This window comes from Lampetra planeri, unplaced genomic scaffold, assembly GCF_965212315.1.
Source record: "Lampetra planeri unplaced genomic scaffold, kcLamPlan1.2.h2 scaffold_1769, whole genome shotgun sequence".
Classification (NCBI taxonomy): Eukaryota; Metazoa; Chordata; class Hyperoartia; order Petromyzontiformes; family Petromyzontidae; genus Lampetra; species Lampetra planeri.
In genome coordinates this window covers 9,473-25,645 of record NW_027614507.1, presented here as the reverse complement: position 1 = coordinate 25,645, position 16,173 = coordinate 9,473, and the positions used below count along the sequence as shown (strand labels likewise).

Below are 16,173 nucleotides of genomic sequence, written 5' to 3'. Positions count from 1 at the left end.
CAGTGACTCTCATTCGTTGATTATTCTCTACTAATCATAAAGACATCGGCACCCTATATCTAATCTTTGGGGCCTGAGCAGGAATAGTGGGAACTGCTTTAAGCATCCTAATTCGGGCAGAATTAAGTCAACCAGGCACTTTACTAGGAGACGATCAAATCTTTAACGTTATCGTAACCGCCCATGCTTTCGTTATAATCTTTTTTATAGTTATACCAATTATAATCGGAGGCTTCGGAAACTGACTTGTACCAATAATACTTAGCGCCCCAGATATAGCCTTCCCACGTATAAACAACATAAGCTTTTGACTACTTCCACCCTCACTCCTTCTACTTTTAGCTTCCGCAGGAGTTGAAGCAGGGGCCGGAACGGGATGAACCGTATACCCACCCCTAGCAGGAAATTTAGCCCACACAGGGGCCTCTGTTGACTTAACAATTTTCTCCCTTCACCTAGCTGGTATTTCATCAATTCTAGGGGCAGTCAACTTTATCACAACAATTTTTAATATAAAGCCCCCAACTATAACACAATACCAAATTCCTTTATTTGTTTGATCCGTTTTAATTACTGCAGTCCTCCTTCTTCTATCACTTCCTGTACTTGCAGCCGCCATTACTATACTTTTAACAGATCGTAATTTAAATACATCTTTCTTCGACCCTGCAGGGGGAGGAGACCCAATTCTTTACCAACATCTATTTTGATTCTTTGGACATCCTGAAGTTTATATTCTAATCTTACCAGGCTTTGGAATTATCTCTCATGTAGTTGCCTATTACTCCGGAAAAAAAGAACCATTTGGATATATAGGAATAGTCTGAGCAATAATGGCTATTGGGTTGCTAGGGTTTATTGTATGAGCCCATCACATATTTACAGTAGGAATAGATGTTGATACACGAGCCTACTTTACATCAGCCACAATAATTATTGCCATCCCAACAGGAGTTAAAGTTTTTAGCTGACTAGCTACTCTCCATGGCGGAAAAATCGTATGACACACCCCCATACTATGGGCCTTAGGCTTTATTTTCTTATTCACTGTAGGAGGACTCACCGGAATCGTTTTATCCAACTCATCACTAGATATTATCCTTCATGATACTTACTATGTAGTAGCCCACTTCCATTATGTATTATCTATAGGAGCTGTTTTCGCAATCATGGCGGGCTTCGTCCACTGATTCCCACTATTCACGGGCTATACACTTAACGAAACCTGATCAAAAGCACACTTTGTAATTATGTTTACTGGTGTAAATCTTACATTCTTCCCCCAACATTTCCTAGGTTTAGCTGGCATACCACGACGTTACTCAGACTACCCAGATGCCTACACTACATGAAATGTAGTTTCCTCAATTGGATCCAACAATCTCATTAATTGCCGTTATACTATTTATATTTATCTTATGAGAAGCCTTCTCTTCTAAACGCAAAGCTGTTGCTACAGACCTTCTCAACACTAATATTGAATGACTTCATGGCTGCCCACCTCCCTACCATACTTATGAAGAACCAGCCTATGTCCAAGCTAACTTCAAGAAAAGAGGGATTCGAACCCCCCTACGCTGGTTTCAAGCCAGGTGCATAACCATATCTGCCACTTTCTTAAGATACTAGTAAAACTATTACACTACCTTGTCAAGGTAATATTATGAGCTTATACTCATGTATCTTGCTTATGGCACAGCAAGCTCAACTAGGACTTCAAGATGCAGCCTCCCCTATCATAGAAGAACTTATTCATTTTCATGATCACACTCTAACAGTTGTATTCTTAATTAGTGTACTAATTTTCTATCTTATTACTCTGATAGTTACTACCCGATTCACAAATAAACACTCTCTTGATTCTCAAGAAGTAGAGATCGTATGAACAGTTATACCAGCCATTGTCCTCATTATAATTGCTCTTCCATCCCTACGCATTCTTTACCTTACCGACGAAATCAGTGACCCACATTTAACAATTAAAGCAGTTGGACATCAATGATACTGATCCTATGAATACACTGATTATAATCAGATCGAATTTGACTCTTACATAACGCCAACTAATGAACTAGAGCCAGGAGGAATCCGCCTTCTAGACGTAGACCATCGCATCGTAGTACCAATAGAATCCCCTATTCGCATGTTAATTACATCAGAAGATGTAATCCACTCCTGAACTATCCCATCTTTAGGTACTAAAGTAGGATGCAGTCCCAGGCCGATTAAATCAAGCAACATTTATTACAATTCGACCAGGCCTATATTTTGGTCAATGCTCAGAAATCTGCGGTGCAAATCATAGTTTTATACCAATCGCACTAGAAGCTGTTCCTCTCTCATATTTCGAAAGTTGAACTACTGATGTATTAGAATCCTAACATATATACTGCCACTAAGAAGCTAACTTAGCATCAGCCTTTTAAGCTGAAGATGGGTGAATATGTTCTCCCTTAGTGATATGCCACAACTTGAGCCCGCTCCTTGATTTTCTATACTTACAGTATCATGATTAATTATTTTATTACTAATTATGCCAACTATTATATTTTACCAAACACAAAACACCGTCTCTGCTCAACAAGCCACTAAACCCAAACAACCCACCTGAACCTGACCATGACACTAGCAATTTTTGACCAATTTAAATCCCCAACCATATTTGGGCTCCCTCTAGCCTGATTAGCTATACTAATCCCTAGTATTTTACTAATTTTACAAACACCAAATTTTATTAAATCTCGCTACCACACACTACTGATACCTACACTAATAACTATCACTAAACAACTATTTACTCCAATCAACTCACAAGGACACAAATGAGCCCTAATCTGTATAGCCTCTATAATATTTATCCTAACAATCAACCTTCTAGGGTTATTACCTTACACATATACACCTACTACCCAACTATCAATAAATATAGGGTTAGCAGTACCAATATGATTAGCTACGGTTCTTATCGGCTTACAAAAAAAACCAACAGAAGCCTTAGCCCACTTATTACCAGAAGGCACCCCAATTGCACTCATCCCTATACTTGTTATTATCGAAACTATTAGCCTTTTCATCCGACCTATTGCTCTAGGAGTCCGACTAACTGCCAATTTAACAGCTGGACATCTACTTATTCAATTAATCTCTATTACCACCTTTGCAGTAATGCCAATAATCTCACTTACACTAGCTACCTCATTACTCCTTTTCCTTTTAACTATTCTAGAATTAGCTGTTGCTATAATCCAAGCATACGTCTTTATTCTACTTTTAACCCTTTATCTTCAAGAAAACGTCTATGTCCCACCAAGCTCACGCATACCACATGGTAGACCCAAGCCCCTGACCCCTAACCGGTGCTGGCGCCGCACTATTAATAACCTCCGGCCTAGCCATATGATTCCATAAAAATTCTTATATCTTAATAACACTAGGCCTAATTCTGATACTTCTTACAATATATCAATGATGACGAGATGTTGTTCGAGAAGGCACCTTTCTAGGCCATCACACTTCTCCAGTTCAACAAGGCCTACGCTATGGAATAATCTTGTTTATTATCTCAGAAGTCTGTTTTTTCGCAGGTTTTTTCTGAGCTTTCTATCACGCCAGCCTGGCACCAACTCTAGAGCTTGGCCTAATATGACCTCCAACAGGAATTACCCCACTGAACCCATTTGAAGTACCACTATTAAATACTGCAGTTCTACTTGCCTCCGGAGTATCCGTAACCTGAGCCCACCATAGTATTACTGAAAAAAACCGAACAGAAGCAACTCAAGCTCTAGCCCTGACAGTTCTGCTTGGACTTTACTTCACAGCCCTTCAAGCTATAGAATACTATGAAACCCCATTTACAATAGCAGACAGCGTATACGGCTCTACTTTTTTCGTCGCAACAGGTTTCCACGGCTTACATGTAATTATTGGCTCCCTATTTCTACTTACATGCCTAGTACGACACATACAATATCATTTTACCTCTAAACATCACTTCGGTTTCGAAGCCGCTGCTTGATACTGACACTTTGTAGATGTTGTTTGACTATTCTTGTATATCTCGATCTACTGATGAGGCTCTTAACCTAACCTGCCTTTTTAATACACTTAATATAGTTGGCCTCCAACCAACCAAACCTGGTATAAACCCAAGAAAAGGCATATGAACTCCTTCATAGTTATAATTACCCTAACTCTAACACTATCGTCTATTTTAGCCCTACTAGCATTTTGACTGCCGATTATAAAACCTGATAGTGAAAAACTTTCCCCCTACGAATGCGGCTTCGACCCACAAGGATCTGCCCGCCTACCATTCTCCCTTCGATTCTTTCTAGTAGCTATTCTATTTTTACTATTCGATTTAGAAATTGCTCTTCTTCTCCCATCTCCATGAGCAACAAACATTTCTCACCCGGAATTAACCCTTCTTTGAGCTTCCCTATTTGTCATTCTTCTTACATTAGGCCTAATCTATGAATGATTACAAGGAGGACTTGATTGAGCAGAATAGTTTATTGGGGTTTAGTCTAATTAAGACAATTGATTTCGGCTCAATTAATCCTGAACTTTCAGGAACACCTACTCTCACATGCCCCTGACATTAATTTTTACATCTTTCTTCCTAGCCCTATTAGGCCTATCCCTGCAACGAAAACACCTTCTTTCTCTTCTACTTACCTTAGAAAGCATAGCCCTAGCACTATATGTCTCTACAGCACTATGAGCCTTAAACAATACGTCACTTCCAATAATAGCAGCACCACTTATTATTTTAACCTTTTCAGCCTGTGAAGCTGGCATGGGACTATCTTTAATAATTGCAACAGCTCGTACTCATAACACCGACCAATTAAAAGCCCTAAATCTATTAAAATGCTAAAACTCATCATCCCCTCAATTATATTAATTCCAATAACCTTTTTAATTAACAAAAAAAGCATGTTATGAACTGCTACAACCTTCTTCAGCTTTTTAATTGCAACTTTGACAACACTCACATTAAGCACAGACATAACTGAGCATAATTCAACCAACTCCCTCTTAAGCATTGACCAATTTTCATGCCCACTAATTATACTCTCTTGCTGACTACTACCCCTAACCATTATAGCTAGCCAAGCACACATAAAAACTGAGCCAATCACACGACAAAAAACAATAATCTCTTTACTTATCCTCCTTCAAGTCCTTCTATGTATTACTTTTGGGGCCTCCAACCTGCTAATATTTTATATTGCCTTTGAAACTACCCTAATCCCCACCCTTTTAATTATTACCCGCTGAGGAAACCAGAAAGAACGGCTCACAGCTGGTCTATATTTCCTTTTCTATACCTTATCTGCCTCTCTCCCCCTACTTCTTGCCCTCATTATGATTCAAACCCACTTAAACTCCCTATCAACATACATCATCCCCCTTTCAGATCTCTCGCTACTCTCAAACACACCATGATCTGAAGCCTTGTGATGAGTTGCCTGCTTTTTAGCCTTTTTGATTAAAATACCTCTTTATATCTTCCACTTATGATTACCAAAAGCTCACGTAGAAGCTCCAATTGCAGGCTCTATGGTCTTAGCCGCAATTCTATTAAAACTAGGAGGCTATGGCATAATTCGCATGTCATCATTATTTATCCCCCTAACTAAAGACTTGGCTATCCCTTTTATAATTATTGCTATATGAGGAATAATTGTGACTAGTTCAATTTGTTTACGACAAACAGACCTAAAATCTATAATTGCCTACTCATCTGTCAGCCATATAGGCTTAGTTGTAGCTGGAATTTTCACAATAACACCCTGAGCATGATCTGGAGCTCTTGCAATAATAATTGCACACGGATTAGTGTCATCAGGCTTATTTTGTCTTGCTAATATCACATATGAGCGTACTCACACACGTTCAATCTTTATAAACCGAGGCCTACAAGCCCTATTTCCTCTAATATCATTCTGATGACTTATAATAACATTTGCTAATATAGCCCTACCCCCATTCCCAAACTTTATAGCAGAAATTCTAATCATCACCTCCTTATTTAGCTGATCAAATTGAACTATTATCCCACTAGGCCTAAGCATGACATTAACTGCTCTTTTCTCACTAAATATGCTTATTATAACACAACATGAACACCCTAATAAACATGCTCCAGTTAATCCTAGTACCACCCGAGAACATCTTCTAATACTTATACATATAGCCCCTGTCATTCTTCTTATTGCCAATCCAAGCACTATTATAATTAGAGGCACGCATAGTTTAAATAAAACATTAGATTGTGAGTCTAATAATGAAGGTTAAAACCCCTCTGCCTGCCGAGAGGAGCAAGGCAGCACTAAGAACTGCTAATTCTTTCCCCTGAGGTTCAACTCCACAGTCCTCTCGAGCTTCTAAAGGATAAGCAGAAATCCGCTGGCCTTAGGTGCCACCAATCTTGGTGCAAGTCCAAGTAGAAGCTAATGAATTCTAACTATCTAACCCTAATTATAAACTCCGGAGCACTACTTACAATTATTATCCTTCTTCCCCCTATCATTATACCAAAACCATCTATAATTCTTACAACTAAACTAGTTAAAACCTCTATATTTATTAGTCTAATCCCATTAACTATTTACTTAAACGAAAATATAGAGACCACTCTTACACTAAAACCCTGGATAGACTGAACCCTATTTAATATTGCCCCATCTTTTAAAATCGACAAATATACCGCTATTTTTACCCCAATCGCCTTAGTAATCACCTGAAGCATTATAGAATTCTCACAATGATATATAGAAAAAGAACGACTTGTAGACAAATTTTTTAAATATCTTCTTCTATTTTTAATTACAATAATCACCTTTATCTCTGCAAATAACCTTCTACAACTATTTATTGGCTGAGAAGGGGTAGGAATTATATCCTTCCTTCTGATTAGTTGATGATCAGGTCGAACAAAAGCTAACATTTCTGCTCTTCAAGCAGTAGCCTACAACCGCATCGGAGACATTGGACTAGTAATAAGTATAGTCTGAATATGCTCCAACACTAACTCCTGAGATTTACAACAAATTACTCTACTTTTATCTGATCAACAATACATTATCCCAACCCTGGGATTCTTAATCGCAGCCACAGGAAAATCAGCTCAATTCGGACTCCACCCCTGACTCCCAGCTGCAATAGAGGGCCCCACACCTGTTTCAGCCCTACTTCACTCAAGTACTATAGTTGTTGCAGGGGTATTCCTTCTTATTCGACTCCACCCACTATTTCAAAATTACCCCTTTATATTAGAAATAACGCTATGCCTTGGAGCAATGACCACTATTTTCGCTGCCCTTTGTGCAACAACCCAAAATGACATCAAAAAAATTATTGCCTTTTCTACATCAAGCCAGCTGGGCCTAATAATAGTAGCAATTGGCCTCAACCACCCACACATTGCCTTCCTCCATATATGTACACATGCTTTTTTCAAAGCCATACTCTTCTTATGCTCAGGAAGTATTATTCATAATATAAACAATGAACAAGACATTCGAAAATTTAGTTGTTTAAACAATAATCTCCCTCTAACAACATCCTGCATAACCATTGGATCAGCAGCATTAATAGGCTTGCCGTTCCTAGCCGGTTTCTTCACAAAAGACCTTATTCTAGAAGCCCTAAACACCTCCTATACTAATGCCTGGGCCCTAATAGTTACCCTCCTAGCCGTAACACTAACAACTGCCTATAGCTCACGACTAATTATTATATCAGCCTCCGGCACACCACGATATTTAGCCATGACCCCCACACACGAAAATAACTTCATTAAAAACCCCCTAAAACGTCTAGCCTGAGGTAGTATAATCTCAGGATTAATTCTGACAAGCACACTACCACCAATAAAACCTCAAATCTTTACAATACCGCCCTACATTAAAACTATTGCCCTAATTATATTCATTATTAGCTTAGTTATCTCTATGGAGTTAACTAATAAAAAAACTAACCAGACTGTATTCTCCTTTTTTACTCAACTAGCATTCTACCCACACATTATTCATCGCTCCCTATCCCGTCTATCTCTGGTATGAAGCCAAAAACTAATAACCCAAGCAATAGACCTAACCTGACTTGAAAAAATTGGACCAAAAGGATTAGCCAGTAACCAATTAAAACCCTCGACAATACTGACAGAAGCGCACCGACTAAACTCTGCCACCTTACCATTAATAGCCTTTGCCCTAGCTCTAATTACACTTAGTCTCACAGCTCGCAGGGCCCCACGATCTACCCCACGAACAACTACTAAAACAGAAAATAAACAAACTAATAAAGCTCATCCAGCCAACATAAGAATAAACCCAACCTCATAAAAAGTCGTGACTCCTAACCACTCGGCCCCAAAAATACCACCAACATAATCTACCCCATCACAAGCCACTAATGTGCTCAATAAAAAATTATTAAAATAAAAATAGCCAGCAAAACAAACGCATAAAACACAGACTATAAAAAATCAAAACAACCGACCCCCAAGAATCTCAGGGTAAGGATCGGCAGCCAAGGCTGCCGAATACACAAAAACTACCATCATCCCACCAAGATATAATAGAACCAGAACTAAAGATAAAAAGGTACCCCCATGGTACAAAATAACAATACACCCAGAAACAGCAACAAATACTAAGCCTAAAGCAGAAAAATAGGGAGAAGGGCTTAAAACAACCACAGCGACCCCCAATAAAAATATTATAAAAAAACATAAAACGAAACTTAACATATGCTCTAATAAAACTATTACTTTTACGTCAGAGCACTCAATACCCCCCCAAACCCTCTTCCTCACCTATGCCTCTATGGCATAGGTATATATAATGGCATAGGTATATGCCTCTATGGCATAGGTATATATAATGGCATAGGTATATGCCTCTATGGCATAGGTATATATAATGGCATAGGTATATGCCTCTATGGCATAGGTATATATAATGGCATAAGTACCTACTCCTCCAAATACCATTACAACTCATTGCATAGGCTTATCCCAGACTAAGGTACTCCTTTTATCACTCTTGGCATACAACTGCTAAGCTCGATTTCCCGAAGGGTATACAAGTATGTTTCACTGATAGCTCACATCCATCCAGGCATAGGGCATATATGATATACCTTTCCCAGCTTCAATAATCTCTCGTTCCCGCGGTTTCACGACAACCCCCTTACCCCCTTTGACCCCCCAAGTTCATTGCTGCCGTCAACCCCCTCAGGAACCGGCGAACTTTTGGTCATTTTACCTAACTTATAAAGCTTTAATAGCTTAAATATAAAGCACTGGTCTTGTAAACCAGCGAGTGAAGATGTAACCTCTTCTTAAAGCAGCATTCTCATTAAGACTTTAACTTAAACTAGCGACTTGAAAAACCACCGTTGTAGAATTCAACTATAAGAACCACCCAATCAAATTTTTAATTGTAATTTTTAAAATTTTTTTTTAATTGTAATTTTAAAATTTTTTTTTAATTGTAATTTAATTTTAAAAATTTTTTTTTTAATTGTAATTTTAAAATTTTTTTTTTTAATTGTAATTTTAAAATTTTTTTTTTTAATTGTAATTTTAAACGTTATCTGATTATGTCCCACCCACCAACCATTCTTCGAAAAACTCACCCACTCCTATCACTTGGTAGTAGCATGTTAGTTGACCTTCCTTCTCCTGCTAATATCTCAGCCTGATGAAATTTTGGCTCACTTTTAAGCCTATGTTTGATCTTACAAATTATTACAGGACTAATTCTTGCGATACACTATACCGCCAACACTGAACTAGCCTTCTCTTCAGTTATACACATTTGTCGTGATGTTAACAACGGATGGCTTATACGAAATCTTCATGCCAATGGGGCCTCTATATTCTTTATTTGTATTTATGCTCACATCGGGCGAGGGATCTACTACGGCTCTTATTTATATAAAGAAACATGAAACGTTGGAGTCATCTTATTTGCATTAACTGCAGCTACTGCTTTCGTTGGTTATGTACTACCATGAGGGCAAATATCCTTCTGAGGGGCAACCGTTATTACAAATTTAATTTCAGCAGTACCTTATGTAGGAGATGATATTGTAGTATGATTATGAGGCGGCTTCTCAGTATCAAACGCCACATTAACCCGGTTTTTTACATTCCATTTTATTTTACCATTTATCCTAGCAGCAATAACTATAATCCATATTATATTCCTCCATCAAACAGGATCTAGTAACCCCCTAGGAATTAACTCTAATTTGGATAAAATTCAATTTCACCCATACTTCTCTTTCAAAGACATTTTTGGCTTTGTTATTTTACTTGGGGTTCTTTTTATAATTTCTCTTTTAGCCCCAAATGCACTAGGTGAGCCAGACAATTTTATTTATGCCAACCCTCTTAGTACCCCACCTCACATTAAGCCAGAATGATACTTCCTGTTCGCCTATGCGATTCTACGATCTATTCCTAATAAATTAGGTGGGGTCATAGCTTTAGCAGCAGCCATCATAATCCTCCTGGTTATCCCCTTTACCCACACCTCTAAACAACGAGGCATTCAATTTCGTCCGCTCGCCCAAGTTACATTTTGGATTCTGATTGCTGATCTAGCGCTACTCACTTGACTAGGGGGAGAACCAGCTGAACACCCATTTATTTTAATAACACAAATTGCATCAACAGTGTACTTTATAATTTTTATTTTAATCTTTCCAATTCTAGGTCGCCTAGAAAACAAGTTAATTCTGCTATCAAAGAACACCGGTAAATTCAACTGAAACTTAACATACAGATTTTTCAAAGGAAGGGGATTCAAACCCCTGTATCTAGCTCCCAAAGCTAGCATCTTAACATTAAATTACCCTCTGATTTTCAAATGTCAAGAGTAGCTTAACATTAAAGCAGAGCACTGAAGATGCTCAGATGGTTTTAGAACCCCTTGACACAAAGGATTAGTTCCAGCCTTAATATCAACTATATATGAAATTACACATGCAAGTTTCCGCACTCCCGTGAGGACCTCCTTTAACTATAAACATAAAAAAGAGATGGTATCAGGCTCACAATAAGTTAGCCCACAACACCTAGCCACCCACACCCTCAAGGGTACTCAGCAGTGATAAACCTTAAGCTATGGACGCAAGCCCGACTAAGTTACGTATTTTAGAGCTGGTAAACCTCGTGCCAGCCACCGCGGTTATACGAGGAGCTCAAGCTGATATCTCCGGCACAAAGCGTGATTAAAATACTAGCTTAACTAATACTATAGAAGCCATCATGCCTGCTAGTTGAATAGGTATGCTTAAATATCTCAACATCGAAAGAATCTATATTAATAAACTCACTTTGACATCACGAAAGCAAAACTCACAAACCGGGATTAGATACCCCGCTATGCCTGCCATAAATAAACCACCGTCGCCAGGGCACTACGAACAATCGTTTAAAACCCAAAGAACTTGACGGCACCCTAAACCCACCTAGAGGAGCCTGTCCTATAACCCGATACCCCACGTTTTAACCCCGCCGCCTCTCGCCCCCAGTCTATATACCGCCGTCGCCAGCCAACCTTATAAAAGAATAACCGTAGGCAAAGAAGCTATCTATGCAAATACGTCAGGTCGAGGTGCAGCCTATGAGGCAGGCAGAGATGGGCTACACTCTCTCCCCAGAGTATACGAATAACTTAATGAAATAATTTTGAAGGTGGATTTAGCAGTAAACAAGAATAGTTTGTCTAGTTGAAGTTGGCCACTAGGGTGCGTACACACCGCCCGTCACTCTCCCACACCCCTCCCGGAGAAAAGTCGTAACATGGTAAGCGTACCGGAAGGTGCGCTTGGAAAACAGAAGATAGCTTAAAAGTTAAGCATTTCCCTTACACCGAAAATATTCTTGTGCGATTCAAGATCTTCTGATTACTGATTTGAGTATATTTATCTAACAACTTTTAATTTATGATTATAAAACATTCACACATTTACAGCAAACCATTGCCCCCATTTTAGTATAGGTGATAGAAAAATAAAACACATATAGTACCGCAAGGGAACATTGAAAAAGTGATGAAACAGATCAACTAAGTAAAGTAAAGCAAAGATAAAATCTTGTACCTTTTGCATCATGGCTTAGCAAGTAAACCCGAAAATACTGCCGCCTCCCCGAAACTAGACGAGCTACCCTGGGATTACCTATAAGAGTTAATCCGTATCTGTGGCAAAAGATTGGAAAAAGCCCTGGGTAGAGGTGAAAAGCCTACCGAGCCTAGTGATAGCTGGTTACTTAAGAAACAAGTTTAAGCTTGATCTTAATTTGTAGATAAGCAACAAAATTACTTATAAATTTAAACATCTTACTACTCTACATTTTAAGTTTTATTCACTAGGGGTACAGCCCTAGTGAACAGAGATACAGCTCTATTGATTAGATAATATCCAACTTATAAACTTAAGTAGGCCTAAAAGCAGCCACCAAGAAGAAAAGCGTTACAGCTTAAGTTTACTAAACTTTAAATACCATAATATATAAAGACCCTATAACCACTATTAAGTAATCCTATATAATAGGAAATATCCTGCTAAGATTAGTAATTTGAGGTCGCACCCCTCTAAATGTAAGTGTAAACCAGATCGGACCAACCACTGGAAATTAACGGCCCTTAAAACAACAGGAAATCAACAACATGACTACCGACAGGAAAAACAAGAACTAATAACCGTTAACCCTACACTGGAACATAATATAGAAGATATAAAGGATGAGAAGGAACTCGGCAAACACATGCCTCGCCTGTTTACCAAAAACATCACCTCCAGATAAGAATCGCCTATTGGAGGCAAGACCTGCCCAATGATTAATATTGAATGGCCGCGGTACTTTGACCGTGTAAAAGTAGCGTAATCACTTGTCTTGTAAATTAAGACTAGAATGAAAGGTTACACGAGGGCATAACTGTCTCCTTATCCCTATCAATGAAATTGACCTACCCGTGCAAAGGCGGGTATAAACCCATAAGACGAGAAGACCCTGTGGAGCTTCCAAACATTTACATCGCATAATCATTATTCACGATGCACAGTTTTAGGTTGGGGCAACCACGGAACAAAAGTAATATCCACGACGACGAAAATACAATTTTCTTAGCCTAGAGTTACAACTCTAAGCACTAGTAGAACTAACGTTAATAGACCCAGCATCACTTGCTGCCTAACGAAACAAGTTACCCCAGGGATAACAGCGCAATCCTTTCCACGAGCCCGAATCAACGAAAGGGTTTACGACCTCGATGTTGGATCGGGGCACCCCAATGGCGCAAAAGCTATTAAAGGTTCGTTTGTTCAACGATTAAAGCCCCACGTGATCTGAGTTCAGACCGGAGTAATCCAGGTCAGTTTCTATCTATGTTTGCTACTTCCCTAGTACGAAAGGACCGGCAGAAGTAAGGGTCAATACACTAATGCAAACCCTACATCAATCTTATGAGACCAACTTAATAAGAATAGTAAGCAACTTAAAATAATAACTAGACAAGTTTATTTGGGTGGCAGAGCTCAGTAATTGCACAAGGTTTAAGCCCTTATACCAGGGGTGCAAATCCCCTTCCAAATAAATTATGCTAGTTATATTAACATCCACTTTAATTTTAGTTTTAATAGTCCTGCTTGCAGTAGCATTTCTAACAATAGTTGAACGAAAAACCCTAGGTTATATACAACTTCGCAAAGGACCAAATGTTGTCGGATTTATAGGACTTTTACAACCTATTGCAGACGGAGTAAAATTATTTCTAAAAGAACCCGTATGACCCACCGCAGCCTCCCCAGCCTTATTTATCGCAGCCCCCATTATAGCGCTAACTTTAGCTCTATCGCTCTGAATATTTATTCCCATACCACAGTCAATCTCCACTATTAATCTTACTCTTCTTGTAATTTTAGCAATTTCAAGCTTATCAGTCTACGCCACCCTTGGCTCAGGTTGAGCCTCTAACTCAAAATATGCGCTAATCGGAGCACTTCGAGCCGTAGCCCAAACCATCTCATATGAAGTAAGCCTAGGCTTAATTCTATTATGTTTAATTATTTTAACAGGAGGATTTTCCCTTCAAGCCTTTATTTATACGCAAGAACACACCTGATTCCTACTCTCAAGCTGACCACTAGCAGCAATATGATTTGTTTCTACTTTGGCAGAAACAAACCGAACCCCGTTCGATTTAACTGAGGGAGAATCAGAACTTGTCTCTGGTTTTAATGTAGAATATGCTGGAGGTCCATTCGCTTTATTTTTTCTGGCTGAATACTCTAATATCTTATTTATAAATACCCTTACAGCAATTATATTTCTAGGACCTCTTGGACCAAACAATTTAAATATTTTACCAATTATTAATGTAATAATAAAAGCAACCCCACTCATTATCCTATTCCTCTGAATCCGAGCCTCATACCCCCGATTCCGATATGATCAGCTGATACACCTTATGTGAAAGAATTTTCTACCCCTCAACCTAGCCCTTTTTACTCTTCAACTATCCCTCGCTGTGTCACTGGGGGGGGCAGGAGTACCTCAAATATAAACACTAATAATAAACTGGATTTTTAACAGTGGAAGTATGTCCGAAAATAGGAACCACTTTGATAGAGTGGCTACAGGGGATATTACCCCCTTTCTTCCTCGTTAGTATGAAAGGATTCGAACCTTAATCTGAGAGACCAAAACCCTCCGTGTTTCCATTACACCACATCCTAAGTAAGATAAGCTAAATAAAGCTTTTGGGCCCATACCCCAAATATGATGTTACCAGCATCTCTTACTATATGCTATCCCCCTTAATTCAATCTACACTACTAATAACTCTAGGTCTTGGCACACTTGTAACATTCTCAAGCACCAGCTGAATTCTAGCTTGAATCGGATTAGAAATTAATACAATTGCTATTATCCCGCTAATAGCTAAAACACATCACCCACGTTCAATTGAAGCAACTACTAAATACTTCATTGCTCAAAGTGCAGGCTCTGCCACACTTCTTGTTACTGCCTGTTTAGCCGCTTGGCACTCAGGAAATTGAGCAATCAGCCCATCAAGCGACCCAATTATCCTTAACGCTATAACTCTTGCTCTCATATTTAAATTAGGTATAGCTCCAATACACTTCTGACTTCCAGAAGTAATAGCAGGCCTAGATCTTACTACAGGCATGATCCTAGCAACTTGACAAAAATTAGCCCCAATTACTCTCCTTATTCAAATTGCACAAGATCAAAATAATGCATTTATTCTTGGCCCAGCTTTATTATCAGTGTTTGTTGGAGGTTGGGGGGGCCTAAATCAAACTCAAACACGAAAAATTATGGCCTACTCATCAATCGCACACATAGGCTGAATTGCTAGCATAGCTCCCTTTAACCCAACAATTACTTGAGTTACAACACTAATCTATTGCTTACTTACAAGCACAACATTCATTAACCTCAACACTTTAAAAGCTAATAAAATTACAGCACTTACCATAAATAAGCACAATCAAATTTCTCAAATACTTTTATTACTTCTTCTATTATCTCTAGGTGGCCTCCCCCCACTAACAGGTTTTACCAATAAACTTTTAGCATCAGTTGAACTCGCCAACCAAAACCTTGTTATCTATCTGTTTATAATAATAATAGGCTCATTGTTAAGTTTATTTTTTTATACCCGCATATGCTACTTATCAATCATTTTATCACCTCCATGTCCAACAACAAATCTTACTCTTTGACGTGTGACCCCAAATAAGCCTATAGCTTTAATGACAATATTATCAATTAATCTATTCATTCTAACACCTCAGCTAATAGCGATCTTTATTATGTACTAGAAATTTAAGTTATATAGACTCTAAGCCTTCAAAGCTTACAGTAAGGGATACTACCCTTAATTTCTGATTATAAAATTTGCAAGACACACTCACATCTTCTGAACGCAAATCAGATGCTTTATATTAAGCTAAAATTTTTACTAGACCAGCAAGTGTTATACTTACAACCTCTTAGTTAACAGCTAAGTGCTAATTTTAGCTTTGATCTATAGACCCCAACAGAGTATACTTCTGTATCTTCAGATTTGCAATCTGATGTGAACTTCACCACAGGGTCAATTTGACAGGAAGAGA

The 16,173-nt window shown here is 38.5% G+C and overlaps 1 pseudogene; it reads left to right on the top strand.

Moving 5' to 3' along the window:
- The first annotated feature begins 11,058 nt into the window (after positions 1 to 11,058).
- On the top strand, positions 11,059 to 11,866 carry LOC144739885 (18S ribosomal RNA; annotated as a pseudogene).
- The last annotated feature ends 4,307 nt before the right edge of the window (positions 11,867 to 16,173 follow it).